The sequence below is a fragment of the Anomaloglossus baeobatrachus genome, chromosome 1 (genome assembly GCF_048569485.1).
Source record: "Anomaloglossus baeobatrachus isolate aAnoBae1 chromosome 1, aAnoBae1.hap1, whole genome shotgun sequence".
Classification (NCBI taxonomy): Eukaryota; Metazoa; Chordata; class Amphibia; order Anura; family Aromobatidae; genus Anomaloglossus; species Anomaloglossus baeobatrachus.
Genome location: NC_134353.1, coordinates 606793241 through 606819816, shown reverse-complemented (window position 1 = coordinate 606819816; position 26576 = coordinate 606793241).

Here is a 26576-nt window from a genome sequence, read left to right as displayed (position 1 = left end):
GAATGTTTTGGGGAGTGTTTTTTCAAATAAATTTTTTTTTTGTTGTCAATTTTTTTTTTTATTACTGTCAATTAGTTATGTCGGGTATCTGATAGACGCCGTGACAGAACTAATTGCTGGGCTTGATGCCAGGTGACATTACACACCTGGTATCAACCCCATTTATTACCCCGTTTGCCAACGCACCAGGGCGCGGGATGAGCTGGGGCGAAGCGCCAGAATTGGTGCATCTAATGGATGCGCCACTTCTGGGGCGGCTGCGGCCTGCTATTTTTAGGCTGGGAAGAGTCCAATAACCATGGCTCTTCCCATCCTGAGAATACCAGACCCCAGCTGTCAGCTTCACCTTGGCTGGTGATCTAATTTGGGGGGACCCCACGTTTGTTTTTGTTTTTTTAATTATTTATTTATAAATAATTAAAAAAAAAAAAACAGCTTGGGGAGCCCTCCAAATTGATCACCAGCCAAGGTGAAGCTGTCAGCTGTGGTTTGCAGGCTACAGCTGTCTGCTTTACCCTAGCTGGCTATCAAAAATAGGGGGGACCCCACGTCATTTATTTTAATTATTTTTTTTTCTTTTTGGGCTAAATACAAGGCTAGGCACCCTTTAGTGCCACATGAAAGGCACTAAAGGGCGCCAGCTTAGAATATGCAGGGGGTGGGACGTTACATATGTTTGACATCTATCCATTCATCCATTGTAGCATTTTAGGCTATGTGCCCACAATCAGGGTTTGCAGCGTTTTGGACGCAGAATGTTTTCCCTGCGTCCATAACGCTGCGTAGTGCAGTAGAAGCACAGTGGAAGGATTTTTGGAAATCCCATGCCCACTGTGCTTCTTTTCTCTGCAGCATACACTGACCTGTGGTGCAGCTTCCCGAGCCTCAGCATGTCAATTTATGCTGCGGAGATGAGTGTGCTCTGCAGGTAGCATAGAGCTCCACAGCAGCCTGAACCCAAATCGTGGGCATGGGCAGCTGCGTTCTCCCGTGGACAACACTCACATCTCTGCAGGAAGGCTGACATTGTGTACTAGACGCCGTGTCGCTGGATCATGGCCACATAGCCTAAAAGAGAGAAATTTATTGCTACAGCAACATTTTTGTGAAGTACCTGTGGATTCAAAATGCTTACTATACTTCTGAATAAAATCCTTGAGGGGTCCAGTTTCCAAAATGGAGTCACTTGTGGGGGGTTTCTAATGTATAGGTACCCAAGAGGCCCTACTAATGTGACATGGTGCGCGCAATTTATTTCAACTTTTCCAAAATTCAAATGGTGCTCCTTCCATTCCAAGCCCTCCCATATATCCAAACAGAGGTTTTTGGCCACATATGGGGTATCCCTGCGCTCACAAGAAATTGGATAACAACCTGTGGGGTCCACGTTTTGTTGTTGCCTCTTGAAAAAGTGAGAAATGTGATGCTAAAGAAACATTTTTGTGAAAAAAATGAAAATTTTCAATATGGCAACCTAAGCTTATCAAATTCTGTGAAGTATTCGTGGATTCCAAATGCTCAATATACACCTAGATAAAAGCCTTGAGGTTTCTTGATTCCAGAATGGGGTCACTTGTGGGGGGCCTCCACTGTTTAGGCACTTTAGGGGCTTTCCAAATGCGACATAGCGTCCACTAATTATTCCAGCCAAATGTTCAGTCAAATTGCACTCCTTCCCTTCCAAGACCTGCCGTGTGCCCAAACAGTTGATTTCCACCACATATAAGATATCACCAAACTCAGGAGAAATTGCAAAATACATTTCATGGTGATTTTTTCCTGTTACCCTTGTTAAAAAAAAAGCTACCTGGTTGAAGTAACAATTTTGTGGTAAAATTTTATTTTTTTATTTTCATGGCTCAACGTTATAAACTTCTGTGAAGCACCTGGGGGTTCAGGGTACTCACCAAACATCTAGATAAATTCCTTGAGAGGCCTAGTTTCCAATATGGGGTCACTTGTGGTGGTTTTTTGCTGTTTACGTACCTTAGGGGTCCTCCAAATGCAACATGGTGCCCGCAATCTTTTTCAGCCAAATTTCCTTTCCAAAATTCAAATATTGCTCCTTTCGTTCCAAGCCCTCCCATTTGTCCAAACAAACGTTTCAGACCACATGTGAGGTATCACCGCGCTCATAAAAAAGTGGGTAACAAACATTTGGGTCAAATTTTTGGAATTACCTCTTGAAAAAGTGAGAGAATTGATGCTAAAGCAACATTTTTGAGAAAAAAATTACAATTTTCAATATGACAAAGTAACGTTATCAAAATCTGTGAAGTACCTGTGGGTCCAAAATGCTCAGTATACCCCTCGATAGACGCCTTAAGGGGTCTAGTTTCCAAAATGGGGTCACTTGAGGGGGGTTCCTGCTGTTTAGGTACCTTAGGGGATCTGTAAAAGCAACATGGTGCCCGCAATCTGCTTCAGCAAACTTTGCTTTCCAAAATTCAAATATTGCTCCTTTCATTCCAAGCCCTCCCATTTACCCAAACAAAGGTTTCTGACCACATGTGGGGTATCGGCGCGCTCATAAGAAAGTGGGTAACAAAGTGTGAGGTCCAATTTTTGGTGTTACCGCTTGAAAAAGTAAGAAAATTAGTGCTAAAGTAACATTTTTAGGTAAAATGTTAATTTTTATTTTTTTTCATTCCATATTACTTTAGTTCCTGTGAAGCACCTGAAGGGTTAATAAACTTCTTGAATGTGGTTTTGAGTACCTTGAGGGGTGCAGGTTTTAGAATGGTGTCACTTTTGGGTATTTTCTGTCACCCAGGCCTCTCAAAGTCACATCAAATGGCATGTGGTCCCTAAAAAAATGGTTTTGTAAATTTTGTTGAAAAAATGGGAAATTGCTGATGAACTTTGAACCCTTCTAACTTCCTAACCCCAAAAAATTTTGTTTAAAAAATTGCGCTGATCTAAAGTAGACAAGTGGGAAATGTTATTTATTAACTATTTTGTGTGACATAACTCTCCGGTTTATGGGCATAAAAATTAAAAGTTTGAAACTTGCAAAATTTTTAATTTTTTTGTCAAATTTCAGATTTTTTCACAAATAAAATAAAAAAATATCATCCTAAATTTACCTCTAACATGAAGCCCAATATGTCATGAAAAAACAATCTCAGAATCACCGGGATCCATTGAAGCGTTCCAAAGTTATAAGCTTATAAAGTGACACTGGTCAAAATTGCAAAAAATGGCCTGGGCATTAAGTACAAATCTGTCTTCGTCCTTAAGGGGTTAATACACAGGCACTTTATATTTGTTATTTATTCCAATTTTGTCCGTCCTTTTAACTATTTATCTGGGCTTTGTGCAATTTATTGTATGTACTGTCCCTGTATTGGTCGGACATATTTATACCTCTGATTGGCTTATAACCATTGTTCCTGGTCCTTCTTTCACTTCCTTTCTTCACTTTTCTCCTTTAACCCCTTGGGGGGTTTTTTAATTGCCACAGTAATCAATAAAATTATTTTGCAAGCAATATACTCGTGTTCCTCCGGTTTTTATTGCCCTTGAGTATGCTCTATGCCCCTTTAATTTAAGGGGCACACTATATGTAATCCCTATGGAAATTGTTATTTATCTATATATATATATAACAAAAATCATACATTAACTACACAATACGTAAATTCTAGAATACCCGATGCGTAGAATTGGGCCACCTTCTAGTATTAGAATAATGTTACTGTAACTAGATGACCATATAATGTGTATGAGGGCCGCCTGACTGATACACAAGACAAGATGTTGGGGAGAGAAGGGTCAGGCATAATACATTTGTTGCGGGCGGAGTCGGGGACGCTGCGCTCTCCCACTGCTCGGGTCCGGCCGCTGCGGCTGCTGCTGCTCGGTGGTGGCTCAAGCGGTGGGCCGGATCCCGGGGACTCGAGCGGCGCTCCTCGCCCGTGAGTGAAAAGGGTGGGGATTGGATTGTGGGGATTTGGTTATTGTCCGTGACGCCACCACGGTTGTGGTGATATTGGTGACACCACCGCTGCTCTGGACGGGGATCCCGGGAGTGATGACTGGGAGCAGCCTGGATGTTAGTTCTCCCCTCCGTGGGTAGGGGGGTTGGTTGTCCCAGGGCCCAGTGATGGGGTAGGGATGGATGGCAGGCGGGTTACGGGGCCTGGCGAGGTGCAGGGTCGCGGGGGCAGCGCTGTGCCGCACAGCACGGTGGTACTCACTCAGCCAATGATGAGGACACAGTTCTTGGTAAAACACACGGCTCGATGGACGGGTCCCACAGACGGCTGCGGTGTTTCTCCTCCCGGCAGGTTGATGGTGACTGCCTTTCCCTGCACCTGTGTAACGTGTACGGTTCCAATGGGTTCCCACCAGTAACCCGCTCCCCAGCTTGGATGGGTGCTGAAGGAGCCCCTTTTGCCCGCAGGCTCTGGTCCTGGGAACTTTAGCCTTGGCGGTGACTGTGTTTCCCTCTCTCGGTTGGACTATTGCCTTCTGACGGGACTTGGCTGCTGGGAAACCCAGGAGGTTCCCTTCGCTAACGGATTTGGCAAATTCACGGCGACTCCTAGCCTTGCCGGGGTCCGTAAGCCCCTGCCGGATGGTGCTGTCTTCTCTTTGCGTACCAGTCCGGTACCGCCGGGCCACCACCCGTTCACGGTCCTTACGGTTAGCTCCAATAGGCCACTCCTGCAGACGGTCACCACCGTCTGCCAACCTTGCTGATCCGTCCGGGCCACACACCCGGACCAACTTCTGTCTGCTCAACTGCTACTTCCCTCCTTCCACTTTCACTTCCAACACTCAACTCCTTACTTTTCCCGCCTCCAGGACTGTGAACTCCTCGGTGGGCGGGGCCAACCACCTGGCCCACCCCCCTGGTGTGGACATCAGCCCCTGGAGGAAGGCAACAAGGGTTTTTGTCTGACTTCGGTGTGCCTGACCGGGAGTGTGGGGTGTGTTGGTGTTGTGCTTGTGACGTCCTGGCTTGTCCAGGGCGCCACATTCCCCCTTAGTAAAATGCAGACCGTCCGCGGGCTGCTCGTCCATCACCGGTTTTATTTTCACAAACTGGAAAAAATAAACGGTAAAACATATTACAAGTATAATAACATCTTCCCACATCGAGAGGTACTCTTACTTAAACGTTGCAAAACGGTTACGGCTTCCGCTCTCTCCCACCCAAGTAACCTGGCCCTGATGCTGCCCCTAAGCAAACAGGCAGCACCCCTTGACCCCAGTCCAGCACAAGCTACCCGAGCGGGTTCTGTCCTTTTCAGGGGACCCACGTCCATGGGGAACCCCTGAAACCCCCAGAGGATTGCCACTGGTTGTGGTAGTGGCGGGCCTGGGCCATCACTTCCCTCCAGGCCCATCCTCCAAATCAGCCTCTCCGGAGGCGGTTACGGTATAGCCTTAAAACATATTTTTATTTACATACCACAAGTTCGTGGTTGCCCTGCCAGTTCTCGGGCTTGTCCGTAGTAGTTCCTACGCAGTGGTTTGTAAGGGGTCCCACCGGGGACCAGTTGCCGGCAACGACCGGTGCAAATCAGGGCTTCAATCAGGTGAACAACAGTGCTTTGTAGCCAACGGGCTACCACAAACAAAACTGTAGAATCCTAATGGAGACTTGCCGTAGGGTCCCGACGGGGACCGTCAGCTGGTTCCCAGGGGCCATCCACAACACCTGGCTCCGGTACAACTTCCTCCGCAGCTTTCCCACAGTCCACCACCGAACAGCACGAGCCCCCAACGCCACCCACACACAGGGGTGACACTGTCCCACAGGACTCCATTTTCAGCTGCCGATGATGTGGGTACGACTGCCCCTCCAACCGGACTCCTTAGCCTTGAGGGCCGTCTGGAACGTCAGCAGAGTCCCAATGGGGACCGACAGCAAGGTAACCGGGAACCGCTACCATGCTTGAACTTATCTTACTTAATCAGCAATCTCGCGGCGCAGCTGCCTTTGCTGCCGCTCCCGGTGCGGAGCATTTTCTGCTTGCTCCGGTTCAGGCAGTGTAGGGGACGGGCCCAGCCGGAGTCCCCCTGTGCCAGCTAGGACCGGTACCTTCGGTAATGAGGGACCCCGCTGTGACATGGCCTGCTCTGCCTCCTGGCAGCTGCATCCCCGCCGTGCCTCCGGTGCATCTTTGCTGACGGGCTCAGCCTTCGGCTTCTTCCATGGAAGCGGATCAGGGCAGTCACGAGCTTCTGCTGCAGGTCGGTCCGCCAGGGCGGATGGGCAGGGTACCACTACCGGTGGGGGTGGTAGCGGGCCTAGTGGCGGGGCAGCAGCAGCCAACACGGGTAGCGGGAGAGGTAGCAGGGCGAGCGGGTATGGGCCGGGTCCCTCGGCCGCGATGACCGACCCACTAGGGGTACAGGAGCGTGGGTCACTTACCCTCCCTTCCAAGACTGCCTCCACCTCGCGTCTCCGTATGGCCGCCACCACTTCCGCCATGTCGGCCTCCCACTCCTCCAGGAGGAGCTGCATACGGACCTGCAGACGGCTGCTTAGCTGGACGGTTCGGACTCCCACCCACGCTGCGGTGCAAGGCGCGGGGACCACGGTGTTGTCGGTCGGACTCAGCATCCTTAGCAGCGGCCTCTTCCAGGAACGAGTAAATGGCCACAGGTTCCTGGCGTCCCTGCTTCCATAGCCGCGGGCTACATGCGGCCAGACGCCATCAGTCCCCCTTAGTCTCTTTCCGGCTCCTCCTCTACAGGGGCGGGGTTTTGGCCTTCGCGCCTCCACTACTCGAGGAGACGCTCGAGCGGGAATTTTTCGCGCCCAAGATGGCGGCTTCTCAAATTTTCTGGCCGGACACCTCCGACAGTAACAAGGCGCACCTCTACCAGACGGCAGAGTGGTAAGATCCTGTTCGTGACGCCAAGTTGTCGCAGGCGGAGGAGGGGACGCTGCGCTCTCTCACTGCTCGGGTCCGGCCGCTGCTGCTGCGGCTGCTGCTGCTCGGTGGTGGCTCAAGCGGTGGGCCGGATTTCGGGGACTCGAGCGGCGCTTCTCGCCCGTGAGTGAAAAGGGTGGGGATTGGATTGTGGGGATTTCGTTATTGTCCGTGACACCACCCACGGTTGTGGTGATATTGGTGACACCACCGCTGCTCTGGACGGGGATCCCGGGAGCGATGACTGGGAGCAGCCTGGATGTTAGTTCTCCCCTCCGTGGGTAGGGGGGTTGGTTGTCCCGGGGCCCCGTGATGGGGTAGGGATGGATGGCAGGCGGGTTACGGGGCCTGGCGAGGTGCAGGGTCGCGGGGGCAGCGCTGTGCCGCACTGCACAGTGGTACTCACTCAGCCAATGATGAGGACACAGTTCTCGGTAAAACACACGGCTCGATGGACTGGTCCCACAGACGGCTGCGGTGTTTCTCCTCCCGGCAGGTTGATGGTGACTGCCTTTCCCTGCACCTCTGTAACATGTACGGTTACAATGGGTTCCCACCAGTAACCCGCTCCCCAGCTTGGATGGGTGCTGAAGGAGCCCCTTTTGCCCGCAGGCTCTGGCCCTGGGAACTTTAGCCTTGGCGGTGACTGTGTTTCCCTCTCTCGGTTGGACTGTTGCCTTCTGACGGGACTTGGCTGCTGGGAAACCCAGGAGGTTCCCTTCCCTAACGGATTTGGCAAATTCACGGCGACTCCTAGCCTTGCCGGGGTCCGTAAGCTCCTGCCGGATGGTGCTGGCTTCTCTTTGCATACCGGTCCGGTACCACCGGGCCACCGCCCGTCCACGGTCCTTACGGTTAGCTCCAATAGGCCACTCCTGCAGACGGTCGCCACCGTCTGCCAACCTTGCTGATCCATCCGGGCCACACACCCGGACCAACTTCTGTCTGCTAAACTGCTACTTCCCTCCTTCCACTTTCACTTCCAACACTCAACTCCTTACTTTTCCCGCCTCCAGGACTGTGAACTCCTCGGTGGGCGGGGCCAACCGCCTGGCCCACCCCCCTGGTGTGGATATCAGCCCCTGGAAGAAGGCAACAAGGGTTTTTGTCTGACTTCGGTGTGCCTGACCGGGAGTGTGGGGTGTGTTGGTGTTGTGCTTGTGACGTCCTGGCTTGTCCAGGGCGCCACACATTTCTATAACCTTTTGCACATGTGAGAGGTAAGCCACTGTCACAGGTGTCAAACAGCAGCTTACTCCACTGTGTCCTTAAAAAATAACCCCAAAAAACATGCATTTTGGGGCCAAACTAAGAGTGCAGACGTATGGATGGAGTGAGGATAGAGAACTTTCAATCAAGCGAATGTTCTGCCAACAGCAATCTACAGTGTATGGACACCATAAAATGTAAAATGTGTTAGATCCTAGAAGCTCAAACACTAAAGGCCACTTTACACACAGCGACATCGCCAGCGATGTCGCTGGTAAAAGCACTCGCCCTCGTCGGTTGTGCGTCACGGGCAAATCGCTGCCCGTGGCGCACAACATCGTTAGTCCCTGTCACACATACTTACCTGCCTAGCGACGTCGCTATGGCCGGCGAACCGCCTCCTTTCTAAGGGGGAGGTTTGTTCAGCGTCACAGCGGAGTCACTGAGCGGCCACCCAATAGAAACGGAGGGGCGGAGATGAGCGGCCGGAACATCCCGCCCACCTCCTTCCTTCCTTACTGCCGGCGGCCGCAGGTAAGATGTTGTTCCTCGTTCCTGCGGTGTCACACACACGACAAACAACCTGCGTCCTGCAACAGCAACGATATTTGAGATTAGAACGACGTGTCAACTATCAACGATATGGTGAGTAAAGTAATTTTGATCGTTAGCAGTCGTTCGTGCGTTTCACATGTAACGATGTCACTAACGAGGCCAGATGTGCGTCACGAATTCCGTGACCCCAACGACATCTCGCTAGCGATGTCGTTGCGTGTAAAAGCTCCTTATGACCTTAATCTATTACCCCATTCAGCGCAGGGTGAATTAAGCAAACACAATTTGCCGAAAGGGCAACTAGAGGTACCCTACCTAAAGATCTATAAAATGTAACTTTTATTGTTATTGAATTAAATGACCAAATTAAAACTAGCATGCAGGGTGAAACCTAATTCATCACACACTTGGTGAGGTATTCGGCCACAGACTGAAAACCCACCAACAAGTGGACTAATGTCCTATAAATTCATTTAATTCTATATACAGATTGATTTCACCTTACACTGCTTACCTAAAAACATTCAGCTAATACTGTAGCCTCCCCAACATGTTTCACCACGACTAGCTTTATCAGTAATCTATTTTATGTATATAGATAATTATTCCTTGATGAAGGTCATTTTTACAGGCTAAAACGTTGAATTGGATGGACTGTATATGTATTTTTGTTACATTCTCACATTAAAGCATCACTAAAGAAAGCAATTCTCAAATTTTTTATGAGTCTACCTTCCCATTTACATTTGGTGTGCCAGAGTTAAGGCTACTTTACACACTGCGATATCGGTCCCGATATCGCTAGTGTGGGTACCCACCCCATCTGTTGTGCGACACGGGCATATCGCTGCCCGTGCCGCACAACATCGCCCAGAGCCGTCACACATACTTACCTGTCCGGCGACGTCGCTGTGACCGGCGAACCGCCTTCTTTCTAAGGGGGCGGTCCGTGCGGCGTCACAGCGACGTCACTGAAACGTCACTGAACCGCCGCCCAATAGCAGCGGAGGGGCGGAGATGAGTGGGACGTAACATCCCGCCCACCTCCTTCCTTCTGCATAGCAGCCGGGAGGCAGGTAAGGGGAGCTTCCTCGTTCCTGCGGTGTCATACGGAGCGATGTGTGCTGCCGCAGGAACGAGGAACAACTTCGTTACTGCTGCAGTAACGATTTTTAAGAATGGACCCCCATGTCGCCGATTAGCGATTTTGCACGTTTTTGCAACGATGCAAAATCGCTTATCGGTGTCACACGCAACGGCATCACTAATGCGGCCGGATGTGCGTCACAAATTCCGTGACCCCAACGACTCCGCATTAGCGATGTCGCAGCGTGTAAAGCCCCCTTTAGGCTATGTGCGCACGTTGCGTACTAGCCCTGCAGAAAATTCTGCAGCGATCTGAAGAACACACGTGCGCTTCAAATCGCTGCAGAAAATGTCCATAGAGAAAAAAAAAAAAGCCGATTCCATGCTCTCTGCCTGCAGCTCCTGCCATAGACAGAGCAGGAGCTGCCGGCAAAGCGCACGGAAGAAGTGACATGTCACTTCTTAGAACGCAGCGCTTCGGGCAGCAGCCGAAGCGCTGCGCTCTAAGACGCCACGTGCGCATGGCCCCTGCACAATCTCCATAGACTGTGCAGGGGACGCAGGACGCATGCAGTTACGCTGCGCTACAAAGCGCAGCGTAACTGCATGTATTTACGCAACGTGCGCACATAGCCTTAAGGGGGCTTTACACACTGCGACATCGCTAATGCGGAGTCGTTGGGGTCACGGAATTTGTGACACACATCCGGCCGCATTAGCGATGTTGCTGCGTGTGACACCGATGAGCGATTTTGCATCGTTGCAAAAACGTGCAAAATCGCTCATCGGTGACATGGGGGTCCATTCTCGATTATCGTTACTGCAGTAGTAACGATGTAGTTCGTCGCTCCTGCGGCAGCACACATCACTATGTGTGACGCCGCAGGAACGAGGAAGCTCTCCTTACCTACCTCCCGGCCGCTATGAGGAAGGAAGGAGGTGGGCGGGATGTTACGTCCCGCTCATCTCCGCCCCTCCGCTGCTATTGGGCGGCCGCTCAGTGACGTCGCTGTGACGCCGCACGGACCGCCCCCTTAGAAAGGAGGCGGTTTGCCGGTCACAGCGACGTCGCCGGGCAGGTAAGTATGTGTGACGGGTCTGTGCGATGTTGTGCGGCACGGGCAGCGATTTGCCCGTGTCGCGCGACAGATGGGGGCGGGTACCCACACTAGCGATATCGGGACCGCTATCGCAGTGTGTAAAGTAGCCTTTAGTGTTAGATTAATAGCTTCATCAGGGGACTGAAGCTATGTTTTTAGGTAAGCAGTGTAGGCTGAAATCAATCTGTATATAGAATTCCATGAATTTATAGGATATTAGTCCACTTGTTATTGGATTTTCTGTCTGCGGCTGAATACTTCACCCAGTGTGTGATGAATTAGGTTTCGCCCTGCATGCTAGTTTTAATTTGGTCATTTAATTCAATAACAATAAAAGTAAAATTTTATAGATCTTTAGTTAGGGTACCTCTAGTTGCCCTTTAGGTCATAGAAGCTGGATTTATAAAGTATAATTCTGTAGACAGCTAATAGGGAGGCATAATACAGTATAACTGTTATGGGTGTGCCCCCCTCTAGGAAGATCTCTGATGAGACTAGGATCAGAACGTCACAATGCTTTATGAGACACAGGTCTACAGCTTGTGTTTAAATGTATCTGCTTTCTTTTAGTACTGGAGGGGTTAAGGAGTCCTTCCTATCTGGCTGTCCTTTGGAGCCTTAATCTCAGGTGCAGGTCTATGTAATCTCTCCTCTTCGTTATAAATGGTCATGTGTAATACCATATGATTCCGGTTATAGAATCTCATCATTCTTATGCTAATCTCTTTGGAAGAAGCTGAGGAGTCCTGACAATTGCAGCAGTAGTGTTTAGCTGCATTGGAGTAGCTTGAAGTGTTTTACATTTTTTCTGTCTATTTTCCCTTCTGTCTCCCTCCCTTTGTGTTGTATTATTGTAGTGGTGAGACTAGTTCTTTCGCCAGCCTTTTCATTAGCCAGGGTAAGTTCAGGGCAAGCAAGGACCTAGACACATGATCGATGACAGGGAAAAAGGACACGTATATGAACATTAGGGAGTACAGGGATCAACCTCAGGTGAGTTTGGAGGTGACTCTTCTCCCTAGCGCCAGGGACCACTGTTGTATCATGTTCCCAGTGTATCCTGTGTGTTGCGGTGCTTGCCGGGGTTCCCTTATACCTGACGGAACCCTGATTGTCACTGTGTGACAATAGTGCAGTGTATTATGTAAGCAATCAATTGTATGTCTAAGGCTTTGTTCACACAGGCCTTTTTTGGTAAGTTTTTTTCCTGACCAAAACCTGATCTTGTGGCAGGAAATCTCCTTTGAATCATCTGCGTTTTTGGTCCGTTTTTTAGTGGCATATATGGTGGGTTTTTGGTGTGTTTTTTCTACAAAATGGCTTGTATTAATGAAAAAACGTTGCAAAAACGCTACAAAGAATTAACATGCTCATTCTTTAAAATCTGCAGCAAAAACGCAGGTATTTGAAAAAACAGTCAAAAAATTTGCAGGTGTTTGTGTGTGTGCATGAGATTTCAGAAATCTCATAGACTTAGGGGTACTTTGCACGCTGCGACATCGCAAGCCGATGCTGCGATGTCGAGCGTGATAGTCCCCGCCCCTGTCGCAGGTGTGATATCTTGCGATTGCTGGCATAGCGAACATTATCGCTACGCCAGCTTCACACGCACTCACCTGCCCTGGGGCGTTGCTCTGGCCAGCGACCTGCCTCCTTCCTAAGGGGGCGGGTCGTGCGGCGTCACAGCGACGTCACACGGTAAGCGGCCAATAGAAGCGGAGGGGCGGAGATGAGCAGGATGTAAACATCCCGCCCACCTCTGTCCTTCCGCATTGCAGCCGGGGCACAGGTAGGAGATGTTCCTCGCTCCTGCGGCTTCACACACAGCGATGTGTGCGGCCGCAGGAACGAGAAACAACATCGTACCTGTCGCTGTACCGGCATTATGGAAATGTCGGACCCTGCACTGATGATACAATAACGACGCTTTTGCGCTCGTTAATCGTATCAAAAAGGATTTGACCCCACCGACATCGCACCTGCGATGTCATAGTGTGCAAAGCTCGCCTTAAAAGCAGCTTTTTATTAGAATGGATTTGCATAAAAACAAGCCAAATCTACAGCTCAGCTAAAAAAACGCTGCAAAAACGCACCAAAAAAGCCCTGTGTGAACATACCCTAAGTCCTCTTGTAGGACTAAGGAATATTGTAAGACAAAAAAATTTTTTAAAAATAAAAAATGCAAGTAAATACACAAACATCTCAATTTTAGCTATAAAAACTGATTTATTATGGGGAAAAAAATCTAAGAAAAACCTCTAAAATTGGTATCACAGTGTCTGTAACTACCCAAAATATAAAACCATTACATTACTTCTTATCACATACAGTAAATGCCACGGAATAAAAACAATGTCAGAACTGCTATATTTGTTCATTCCAACTCAAGCAGAATAAAAAATGCAACTCAAAATGGGGACAATGAAAATAATCCCATAAAAAATAGGTTATGTGGAGAGAAAAATAGAAGAGTTAGAGCTCTTATAATATGGTGAGGTGACAAAAATAATGATTTTAAAAAATAATGGTTCTATTGTTCAAAAATTGTAAATCACTGCAGTGCAGAATGGAAAAAAAACATACAAAAAAGTTGTGAAATTGATGGCTTTTCCTTTGTTATCAAGAATTAATAAAAGTTATTCAATAATTTATTTATGCCAAAATATTGGCCTTGAATTGCAAGTCATCTGAATAAAAAAACAAAAACCTTACGAGTAAATAAAATATATAACAATGAAAAACAAAATGTATCCATAATGATCCAAACTATAAAATTATCACATTAATTCACTCAGATAGTGAAAGGCATAAAAAACAACAGATTTTTTGATACAAAAATGAGAAAAAGTGGTCCCCAAATGCTGTAAAACACCTAACATATCAAACAGAGCGGGTACTCCCGGGTCCAGCGCCCGCTTGCCCCAGCTACTCCGGTCTTGGTGGTTGGCTGCAGTGATGACATCACATCGACAGCACACATCACTGCTGTAGCCAATCACTGAGCTCTGTGTTGTGTTCTTGGCACAGACACTGAGCCCGGTAATATATTGTGCTCCATATATGACGGACCACAATGTCTGGACTAACCGTGGCCTCCTGTCTTTAACTTACCACCTTGTATAAGCCTATGAGACTGTAAGTTTCAGGAATCCGGAAGTCAGTTTTGGCATTATGGCCCATATACGGAATGTGAAAAATGGTCATATGAACCCTGCTATATAGAACTTCGCAAATGGTGACAAAAAATAAATATATTCCAGAGTTATTAATACCTCAAAACGTTTCAGGTTTCCTTTGTCCACTCTTCCATATTATCCAAATTACTCCTGTGAGATCTATGGTATAAGGAGAAATTATTTGGTAACTATTCTATATGGAGTGAACATGAGTGGCAATTTCTATGTCAATTGACAACACTTAACCCCTTCACGACCGGCCGATTTTTCGCTTTCCGTTTTTTTTTTTCGACATTCTTTTTCTGAGAGACGTAACTTTTTTTATTTTTCAGTCAATATGGTCATGTGAGGGCTCATTTTTTGCGGAACGAGCTGTACTTTTAAATGAAACCATCAGTTTTACCATATAGTGTACTGGAAAACGGCAAAAAAATTCCAAATGCAGAAAAATTGCAAAAAAAGTGCGATAGCACTATTGTTTTTGAGATCTTTTATTCACTGTGTTCACTATATGGTAAAACTGATGTGTGGGTGTGATGCCTCAGGTCAGTGCGAGTTTGTAGACGCCAAACATGTATAGGTTTACTTTTATATAAGGGGTTAAAAATAAAATCGGAAGTTTGACCGAAAAAAGTGGCGCACGTTTTACGCCATATTCCGTGACCCGTAGCGTTCGCATTTTTCGGGATCTATGGCTCAATGACGGCTTATTTTTTGCGTCTCGAGCTGACGTTTTTAACGGTACCATTTTTGCGCAGATGCTACGTTTTGATCGCCTCTTATTGCATTTTGCGCAAAAGTTGTGGCGACAAAAACCCATCGTTTTGGCGTTTGGAATTTTTTTGCCGCTACGCCATATACTGATCAGATTAATTGATTTTATATTTTGATAGATCGGGCGTTTCTGAACGCGGCGATACCAAATGTGTGTATATTTTTTATTTTTTTAACCCTTTAATTTTCAATGGGGCGAAAGGGGGGTGATTTGAACTTTTAGGTTTTTTGGGGGTTTTTTTAAATTTTTAAAACTTTCTTTTTAACTTATTTTTATTTTACTAGTCCCCCTAGGGGGCTATTGCGATCAGCAATCCGATCGCTCTTATCTATCTGCTGATCACAGCTATACAGCTATGTAAACAGCAGATACGCTCACTTTCTTTTTCACTGTGCTGCGGGCACAGCGAAAGTGAAAGCAATTCATGTGTAGTACAGGAGTCATCACATGACCCTGTGCTACCATGACAACTATCGGAAGTCACGTGATCGCATCACGTGACTTCCGGTATCGGGCGGTAAGTAAAAGTTTACCGCGATCACGCTTATAATGGCGCTGTCACATATTGACAGCGCCATTTAAGGGGTTAAACGGCACGAGCATATAACGATTCTGCTCGTGCCTAGCAGGCGCACATCTCAGCTGTGAAAATCAGCTGAGATGTGCGCCGATTGCAGCATGCTGCCGGCGGCAGACCGCGGGCAGTAAGGTTATGACCGCTAGGACGTAATTTTACGGCCCGCGGTCGTTAAGGGGTTAAAGGGAACCTGTCACCAGGTTTTTCTCTTATGAGCTGCAGCCAGTATTCCAGAATAATGTATGTAGGAGCCCAGTCTGTGCTTTATAATGTAAAAAACACCTTTATAATACTCACCTCCGGTCCGATGGATATCACTGCTTTGGTCCGGCGCCTCCTCTTTTCTTGCTATAGCCATCCTCCTGGCCAGCCCCGTGTGCATAATGCATCCTGCATCATTCACAGAGAGGCCTCCATTGTGCTCCTGCGCATGCGCACTTTGATCTGCCCAACTGAGGGCAGAGCAAAGTACTGTAATGCGCAGGAGCAAGAAAAGTTCAAAGACTGCCCGCACATGTGCACTACAGTACTTTGAGCTGCCCGCAGCCTGGCAGATCAAAATGCGCATGCGCAGGAGCGCAATGGACTCCTCTCTCTAAGTGAGGCGGGATGCGTCATGCACATGGGTTGGGCAAGAGGACGGCAATCGCACAAGATAGAAGAGCTGCCAGACCGAGAGCAGCGACACTTATCCGCCAAGACTGCCCCCTAAGAGAGTATTATAAAAGGTGTTTTTTTTATGTTATACAGTGTGACCTGGGTTCTTATATACATCATTCTAGAATACTGTATATAAGAGCTCACTGGTGGTGGCCACAGCTCATAAGGGAAACACCTAGTGACAGGTTCCCTTTAACTGTGCAATACTAACTAAATCCAGGGAATTTGTCACCAGTTTTTACTATCTCATCTTAGAGCAGAATGATATATGAGTAGAGACCTTGATTCCAGTGATGTATCATTTACTGTGCTGCTTGTTGCAGTTTTGATAAAATCCCTGTTTTCTGTACTACAGACTAGTTCCTTGAATCCTGAGCTCTGTATAACCTCACCCACACCACTGATTGGTAACTTTCTGTGTACACTGTGCATAGGCAGAAAGCTGTCAAGTGGGGTTGGGGCAGGATCATATATAGCTCAAGAATTTGGAAGACTACATAACAGGTTTAAAACAGTAATTTTATCAAAACTACAGCAAGCGACCCAGTAAGTGATACATCATGGTAATCAGGGTCTGTTCTCTACATTATGCAGCTATCAGATTAGCAGGCAAAAATCGGGTGACAAAGGTCCTTTAAGGACTAAAGTTGAGAAACATTGTCTTAATACTTCGAAACTTTCACTAGATGGATATTTAGCATGCAATGTTATTTTATACTTGTGTATTCATTTCTCGTGGCTTTAAGATCCCTTCTTAACCTTTCTTGTTTATTGTCATAGGATAAAATAGAAATATCAAGTAAAATCAGATGGTCACTTTGTCCACTAAGAATCCTTGCCATTGTGTGAGTGAGACTTTGTATGGAAAGGTTATTGTCTTTGATTACTTAAAAATGAAGATTCCCATTCAGTGACAAAATATCTTGAAAACTGAGTATATTAGGGTTAATTTTGCAATAAATATATATTCCTGTAGCCCTTTAACATTAATAATAGTTAATACAAAAAAATCATTAATAAAAAAATGGCCGTGGATTAATTTACGGTAACTCTTAACTCGCAGTTATTAAATGACATTTAGATAATTAGAATTACAGCCGTCACAATCAACTATAATATCTGTTATTTAAGGGGAAAAAAAAGTACAAGAGTTAAATATTGCATATGACTAATTATTCTAAAAGCATTCATTAATTTGATAAGAACTCTTCAACTCTAATGCCATCTCATTAATGTGGACAGAGTAGGCAATACGAGCTCGGTATATAGTAGCTGCTTAAAAAAAAAATTAAAAAAAGGATCTCCGCCTCATTGGTTAATTCCAGAAAAACATTTACAAGTGCTTGGAACTGAAAGGGATAGTAAATAAATTTTTTAGACTGAAATCTGAAGTGGATTGATTAGGAACAATTTTGTTCTGTTTTATACAATAAAGGGAGATGAACTATACCGTGCGCTGAGCCAATTTGCAGAGCAACCTCTTCTCGCTAATTGCAGCTAGACAAATGTAGAAGCACACTCCTAGGTAAGTAGAGAAATCCATTTACCAAACCATGACATTTAAGCAGAGAACACAAAAGGTGGATTTTTTTCCATTACCCTTCGTATTAGCCCTTCTACATTCCACCTGTGACCCTAGTCTTACGAGGACAGAGCTCTTCTCTACAATTCCAGATTCACTAGAAAATTGTTAGGATTGCAGAACATTAAGAAAACATCATTAGCGACATAACCAAACCCATTAATTCCTGATAATGTTTTGAAATGCCAAATTAATTTATTAATTGTTTCTATAGACTTGGACGATACTAATTGTAGGCCACAGTAAATTTAGCACTCAATTCTGGTCATCGTTCCTTCAAAACGTCCCTTTTGAATTATTGACCCAATACTTGCGAATAGGATGTTTACATTGTCATTTTATTGATAAATTTAGCACAACAATCAAGTCCATATTCCAGGAAGATGTAATGATTGTAGTAATGACCCAAAGCTTGTGATTAACTGTGTATATGTCTCCGGGTTCATGTACACGACCGGATAACAGTACTTAGAGTTTATGTAGCTTGGTTGTACCTCTGACATCATCGAGACATACATTTATCTATTCTTGTCTGCGAAAAAAACAATGTGCTCTATGAGATGCTGTATACAGAAGGACCATACGGTGGCATATAAAGTCCATGTGCGCCGGGTTTCAGAAGTTACCATTTCTCCTTCTAATGCCAACTGGCTTCGAGTCTTTCAGACCAAGCATTGCTCGATGAACGTAAAAGTATGTAAATTGTCTTTCCTCAAAAAGAAAAATGTCTCTATAAAGCCACAAATTGATTTTGCCTATACATCTGTATCCAAACCATTTAACAAGACTTGAAATATGATAAAGGCTTATATTTAATTTCCTTTATTTTGTAAAAAGAAAATATATGAAAAACTTTAGAAATATGAAAAATCACACTGGATTTGCAGGTCATGGAATTGTCTTGGCAGTCACTACGCTAAAATCAAGAGCAAATTGCTGAAAAAGACATAAAAGTAAATATAAATATATATATATATATATATATATATATATATATATTTAGGCTAGGTTCGCACACTGCGTCTTTTTGACGCTGCGTTTTTGTGCGTTTTTGGCCGCTAAAAACGCACAAAAACGCACCTGCGTCGAAACAACGCATCAAAAAACGCATGCGTTTTTGCCGCGATTTAGTGCGTTTTTGGCTGCGTTTTGCTGCGTTTTTGATCTCTGCGTTTTGCTGCGTTTTTCAAATGCATTGCATGGGCGGAAAACGCAGAAAAACGCAGGAAAGAACTGACATGTCCATTTTTTTTTTTAACTCAAAAACGCAGGTAAAAAAAACAGAAGTGTGCGGACAGCAAAAATGAAAACTCATAGACTTTGCTGGGGAAGCAAAGTCCTGCAGTTTTGAGGCCAAAAACGCACCCGAAAAACGCCGCGAAAAACACACTGTGCGCACATAGCCATACAGTGCTTTTTTTGCGGTGGTATGTGCCGGTACGGCGTATCGGAAAACCTGAAGAGTGCTGATGGCCAGCACCTCTGGCTCTGTCCACATGGCTAATTTGTAAACTATACAAATTAGCCATGTGTGGAGCGGAGGCACAAGCAGAGCAGCTACTGGAGCTGCAGGACCTGCCTGACCTCAGGAGGGGTGGTGCCTCCCCGGACCTACGGAGGCTGTGATTGGCTGACGAATGCTGCTCAGCCAATCATAGCCACTGTAATGTTTTAGCCATTGAAAATGGTTGAAACATTGAAATCCAGCCATGATCAGTGCAGCTATAGCACTGATCATTGGCTGGAGCTGGGTGACCTCTGCTTCAACCCTCCCCAGCTCTGATTGGAGAGACCGGCCTCGTGACCGATCTCTCCAATCACTGTGGATCTGGGGCCGGTGACCGCTCCTCTCAGCTTCACTCCGTCCGTGGAAGCTGAGGAGAGTGATCCCTGCAAGTGTCGCCTCAGTAAGTTATAGCCGCCACCCCCCCTCTCCATCTGCTGTCCCCCCTCCATCTGCCGCTGCTCTCCCCATCAGCATCTGCCCCCTCCATCTGCCTCCCCCCCTCCATCAGCCACTGCTCCCTCCATCTGCCACCGCTCTCCCCATCAGCCACTGCCCCTTCCATCTGCCACCGCTCTCCCCCATCAGCCGCTGCACCCTCCATCTGCCTCCCCCCCTCCATCAGCCGCTGCCCCTCCATCTGCCACCGCTCTCCCCATCAGCCGCTGCTCCCCTCCTTGATTGAAATTAGCGTACAGACTACAAAACTGAATAATGAGAAACCGGGCCGCACAAGTTGAGCAGTTTGCTCAGGCGGCACTATATTCAGAGGGGCGGCAATGCGGCAGGGGGGCGGAGCTGTATGGGGACTGCCGTTTTCCGCCGCCCAGTGCCTCAACAGGTAAACTGTGCACAGGATCACCCGGCCGCCCAATGGCACCCTCTTGGCTGCTGGCTGACAGATCCCCCACCGCTCCTAAATCTCGGCCGCCGGCGCCTGACAGCACCCCCCCTACCCGCGCCTCGCCTCAGAGATGCGTACCGGCAAATTTTTTTTTACAAAAAAGCGCTGTATATATAGATATATATATATACACAGTGTATATATATATATATATATATATATATATATATATACATATATATATATATATATATATATATATATATAGTGAGACGGCGACTGGCTACATAGCTATGGCCAGTATGTACCACATAAGTGGTGTGAGCCTGGAGTTCCATGCTGGTGCTTGTAGTACCACATGTTTCTCCTAAGGTATTCTTAGGGCATGTTCACAGGTGGTTAAAGAGATGGGTGGTTCTGGTAACCTACATATGCTGCCCTTCGGTGTGTTTGACATGTATCTGACAGGCCACATGGTTTTTAATGGAGTCTGTTGTTTGGCATATGGCAGACTGTGTGGAGTCTGAAGAGGCTGCGTGTGAGGCCTCTGACATACTGCAGCCAGCAGGGATTGTGCTGGGCTGTTGAGGAAGCTGCCAGGCGACAATGAAGAAAACTCATGGAGAGGTGTGTTGACTCACATTAGTGAATGTGTGGAGAGACTGCTAATCTCTGAGAGGTAGGAGCCTCTGGATGGAACACAGCTAAGAGAAGTCAGCCTGTGTTGAGAGTCAACCAGGAGCCAGACTGAGAGAGACTGCCAGGAGCCAGACTGAGAGAGACTGCCAGGAGGCAGACTGAGAGAGACTGCCAGGAGGCAGAATGAGAGAGACTTCCAGGAGGCAGAATGAGAGAGACTGCCAGGAGGCAGAATGAGAGAGACTGCCAGGAGCCAGACTGAGAGAGACTGCCAGGAGGCAGACTGAGATAAACTGCCAGGAGGCAGAATGAGAGAGACTGCCAGGAGGCAGAATGAGAGAGACTGCCAGGAGCCAGACTGAGAGAGACTGCCAGGAGCCAGACTGAGAGAGACTGCCAGGAGGCAGACTGAGAGAAACTGCCAGGAGGCAGACTGAGAGAGACTGCCAGGAGGCAGACTGAGATAAACTGCCAGGAGGCAGAATGAGAGAGGCTGCCAGGAGGCAGACTGAGAGAGACTGCCAGGAGCCAGACTGAGAGAGACTGCCAGGAGGCAGACTGAGAGGTACTGCCAGGAGGCAGACTGAGAGAGACTGCCAGGAGGCAGACTGAGAGAAACTGCCAGGAGGCAGACTGAGAGAAACTGCCAGGAGGCAGACTGAGATAAACTGCCAGGAGGCAGAATGAGAGAGGCTGCCAGGAGGCAGACTGAGAGAAACTGCCAGGAGGCAGACTGAGAGAAACTGCCAGGAGGCAGACTGAGAGGTACTGCCAGGAGGCAGACTGAGAGAGACTGCCAGGAGGCAGACTGAGAGAAACTGCCAGGAGGCAGACTGAGAGAAACTGCCAGGAGGCAGACTGAGAGGTACTGCCAGGAGGCAGACTGAGAGAAACTGCCAGGAGGCAGACTGAGAGAAACTGCCAGGAGGCAGACTGAGAGAAACTGCCAGGAGGCAGACTGAGAGGTACAGCCAGGAGGCAGACTGAGAGGTACTGCCAGGAGGCAGACTGAGAGGTACAGCCAGGAGGCAGACTGAGAGGTACTGCCAGGAGGCAGACTGAGAGAAACTGCCAGGAGGCAGACTGAGAGGTACAGCCAGGAGGCAGACTGAGAGGTACTGCCAGGAGGCAGACTGAGAGAGACTGCCAGGAGGCAGAGTGTGTGGAAAGCAGCCTGTGTGGAGAGGCTGCTCCAGTGCACAGAGGTATTGAGGCCTCTCTGGATACCACTAAGGAAAGTGGATCCAAACCTGTGCGGGCGAACCGCTGAATTAATGGACTGCAAAACCGTGGGTGTGACAGCCAGTAAGCCGTGTGTCCCTTTTTGAAGAAAGAGATTTTTGTTTGTTATATACCCGGAGTGCGGTTTATCTCTTTAAACTGCTGGACTTTATTTGAACTGTGTGTTCTCCTATTCCACCGCGCATTGCAGCAAAAGCGAGTAAAAATCCCCATGTTGCGGTGTGTGAACTAGGTGCAACTTCACACACACACACACACACACACATATATATATATATATATATGTGTGTATATATATATATATATATACATGTGTATATATATATATATATATATATATATATATATATTTTATTTGACATATCTCATATCTGTGCAATGCAGTTTTCCTCCGGTTGAAGCTCCTTAATGTTCCCACTCATTAAGATACCCCTTACATGGCCTCCATAAAGTATAATGCCAACAAAAATGGCCCCCAAAACACAGTATGACACCGCCACAGAGAATTCCTCTACAGTACTTTTCACATGCACAGTATGAGGCCACTACAGTACCTCCTCTTGCAAAGACTGGTGACCACGGTGCAGTATGATGACCCACAGTGATCCCAACACAGCCCTCCACACAATATATTGGCCCACACACAGTGCTCTATAATGTATCATAGCCCACATCACTCCACACAGTATAATGTCCGCTACACACCTCTACTCAATATGATTGCACCAACACAAGCCTCCACAAAGTATAATGGCCTCCCACTAGCCCTCCACACAGTATAATGGCCCCCCACATAGTCCAACAAACAGTATAATGGCCTCCTCATAGTCTTTCAAACAGAATTATGCTCCCTATAGCCCTGTAAACAGTATAATGGTCCCTCATGTCTTCAGTGATTAGAAAAAATAAATACTCACCTCTGCTCGTTCTCCCCACTGCTCCGATCTCTGCAGTGTGTGGATTGCAGCTCTGCAGAGTGGGTGCGATGCAGTGACATTATGACGCCCACTGCGCTGAAACATCAAGGCTCAGATGCACGGGAAGAATGATGGAAGATGGAGCTGATTGCTCACTGTTTCATTATTGCTTTCAATTGTATCAGCTGATACAGTTGATAATGCGATTCTAGGTGGGAGGTACTGGGACCCCCGACTTATAATCCCCATAGCGCCTGTGTGGTCTGTTGCCATTAGTGATACGACACTATTGGTAAACAATCACCTAAATTTTATTAATCTATTAGCCAGCATGCGAGTAATGCCAGCATCACACGGTACGATCTATCGAGCGATCTTACCCGCCCCCGTGGTTTGTGCGTCACAGGCAATTAGTTGCCCGTGGCGCACAATGTCGTTAACCCCCGTCACACATAGTTACCTCCTGGACGACCTCGCTGTGGGTGGCGAACATCCTCTTCCTGAAGGGGGATCGACATTCAGCGTCACAGTGACGTCACACAGCGGCCGGCCAATAGAAGCGGAGGGGCGGAGATAAGCGGGACGTAAACATCCCGCTCACCTCTTTCCTTCCTCATTGCCGGCGGGTCGCAGGTAAGCTGTGTTCGTCATTCCCGGGGTGTCACACGGTGTGTACTGCCACGGGAACGATGAACAACCGGAGCACAGAAGGAGGACCGACATTTTGAAAATGAACGACGTGTTAACGAGCAACAATAAGGTATTTTTGCTCATTCACAGTCGTTCAGAGGTGTTACACGGTACGATATGTCACACGATGCCGGATGTGCGTCACTAACGACGTGACCCCAACGACATATCACCCGATATATCGTTGCGTGTGACGTCGGCATAAGAAATTTTAATGGCCAATGTTGTTTGAAGCAACTTATTCTCATTTTATAGTATTGGTGATATGCATGGAAGTTTCACGCAGACAGGCTCTGCTAGCATCTCCAGCATGTCTCCTGAGTTCAGTGAAAGTTAATTTGGTTTTCAAGCTTGGGCTTCAAGTTTGCAGTCACTCCATGTGGCTGCAGACTTGTGAATCCTCACAGAGCACACACTGCACGGTGTCAGGATTCCCTGGTGCTGGTGTGGGCGGGTGCTTGAATGCAGGTATGTGATTTGTGATTGCCAGTATGCGATAAAAGAGGATTTGCGAGGCCAGAAATGTATAGTCGGAATGTGTCCTGAAGTATATTGCATACTTGTAGTCACATGACCACCAGCTCTTGGAACTGTAGAGTCTTGACTGCGGAAAATGCATGCCTTGTGAGTAAGGCTGGGCGGACCCGGACTGTAAAAGTCCAGATCCACGCGGTTTCAAAGTTGCCCAGAAACCAGACTTGGGCCCGGGATTCTGGCTGTTTGATCTGGATCCTGAAAAATTAAAAAAATACAGGAAAAAAAATGAAAATAACTCTCCGAGGCTTCAGCCGGCTGTACAATGCTGCTTTACTCTGCTCCAGCAGCCTCCCTGTGCCACTCATTTCATATTGATTGATCTCAGTGAGAGAAACATAATTATAATTTTGTAGTTGTGATACCTTTTAATTGCTCATTTCATATGCACGGATTTCCCTGGCCACCGGCCAGCCTGGCATCTGTGATTGGTTGCAGTCAGACACGCCCCCAGCCTGTGTGACGCGTCTCCCTGCATCCAGTCACCGCTCATTGTGGCTCATTAATTCTGCACTCACAGCAGTCAGTCATGCTTCTCTATGCCCGCTCTCTGTGATATTCCGATGTAGCAGAGCTGAATCACCGTGGGACCTTGTGTAGATTACGTCAAACCTACAGGGGTGTGTTGGGCTTAATAAAGTGGTGAAAGAGGGTGGTTTTTGGATTATAGTCCAAATAAAGGATTTTATTGGTGTTTGTGTTTATTTACTGTCACTTACAGATTAGCGACAGGGTGTCATATACGCTGCCATTACTAATCCAGGACTTAGTGGCTGCTGTGGGCTGCCATTAACTCCCTATTACCCCAATTGCCACCGCACCAGTGCAGTTGGAAAGACCGATTTAAAGCTGAAGGATTGTCATATCTAATGGATGCGACAATTCCGAGCAGATGGAGGCTGATATTTTTAGGCTTGGCCTCCTCAGCCTGAGAATACATCCCCAGCTGTCACTCACTCTCCTGTCAGGAGAGAGCGGGTCGGCTGCATGTAGTTCTATGAAACTGCACGCTCGTGTTTGGAGAGCATCAGGCCGTGCTGGGTAATGCGATGCAACACTGGTACAAGTGTGACTCTGGCCTTACTGTCCGTTCACAAGAACCATATGACTCACATGAGTCTCGCATCGCATCACTTGGCAGCTGCACACTCTCCTGACAGGAGCGTGCATCTGCATGTACATCTATGCAGCTTCACGCTCGTGTCTGGAGGGTGTGCGGCTGCCAGATGATGCGAGACTCGTGCGAGTCATGCAGTTCTTGTGAGCGCACCATTAGTCCCCATACTTTACCTGTGAGACTGGTGATGAGCAGTAACATTACTGACGTCAACACCACACGTCACACATTCAGAGATGTAGTGGGAACGCCATGGAGCCAATTTATATATGTGCTCTATACACATGGATCTTTGCATAACAGAATTACCAAGCTCATACATCCCCACTTATACCTTCTTATGACATATTGGACTAGTTCTTTGTACATTTCAGAAGGTGCAGATACAGGAGGGCATGTTTGCAAACACTTCCTGTAAAAGGATGAGCATTGTAATAATATTCACAGGTATAAAGAGAAGTTCGTACAGGGCCGCCATTAGTGCATTATTGCCCTCACTGGTGCATGGGGCCCGGTAAAGAGGGGGGCCAGGTCGGGCCTGGCATAATTACTTAGGTTTATTAAGCCTTGACCCCGGGCCCCAGTAATAGCCGCAGCAGAGGGAGCCGGCCATGTGGCTTCACCCACTATGAGTGAGTGCGCACCCCCACATGGCTAATTTGCATGCAAAACCCTTCAGGTGTGTTGCATGCAAATTAGCCTTGTGGTGGCACCAGGGGAAGTGGGGCAGAGCAGTACGTGTCATCTTCGGTCGACGTGCAGCAGCGTGATGAGGTCATCATGCTGTGACATCACCACACTGCTGCAGGAAGGCCTGTACTTGCCATTAGGCACCGGAGGTAGGCATCTGAGAAATGTTATTCTTTTTTTGACTCCCCTCTGTCTTGCTGTGCAGGGAGGAAGCTTCACAGTCTGGCTGCAGTCGGGAGGTGAGGAGAGCAGAAGAGGAGCATTTCTCTGATTGGTAGATAAGTAATCAGTGTGCTGCTGCTGCTAGACCAATCAGTGCAAAGAATATTGACATCAACACCACTGAGGAAAGAAGATTTAGCTGCCTGCGATGCTGCACTCTGCGCATTTATGGGTTTTATGATTACCGAGGTTCGGGAGAGCAGGGAGGGAGGAGACTATTGGTGAGCGGAAAGCACAATGACCATGGGGGGGGTTCTGATGTGCGAAGATGTGATGCATAATGGTGAGGGAGAGTCTAGGGGGAGGGGAAACAACACTCAGATTGCCTGCAATGAGGGAGCAGGGATGGGGAGACAACACTCGGTGCGTATATTTGTGTGTGCCGCGGTGTTTGTGTGTTGGGTGTTGTGTATGTGCGGTGTTGTCTGTGTGTGTGGGTGTCTGTGTAGGGCGGTGTTTGCGGTTCCCATTGTGTATGTGGTATGTTGTGCGGTGCGTGTGTGGCGGTGTGTGTGTGTGTGTTTTGGGGGGAGGTGTGCACCCCCATCGTGCTTCATCCCCCCCATG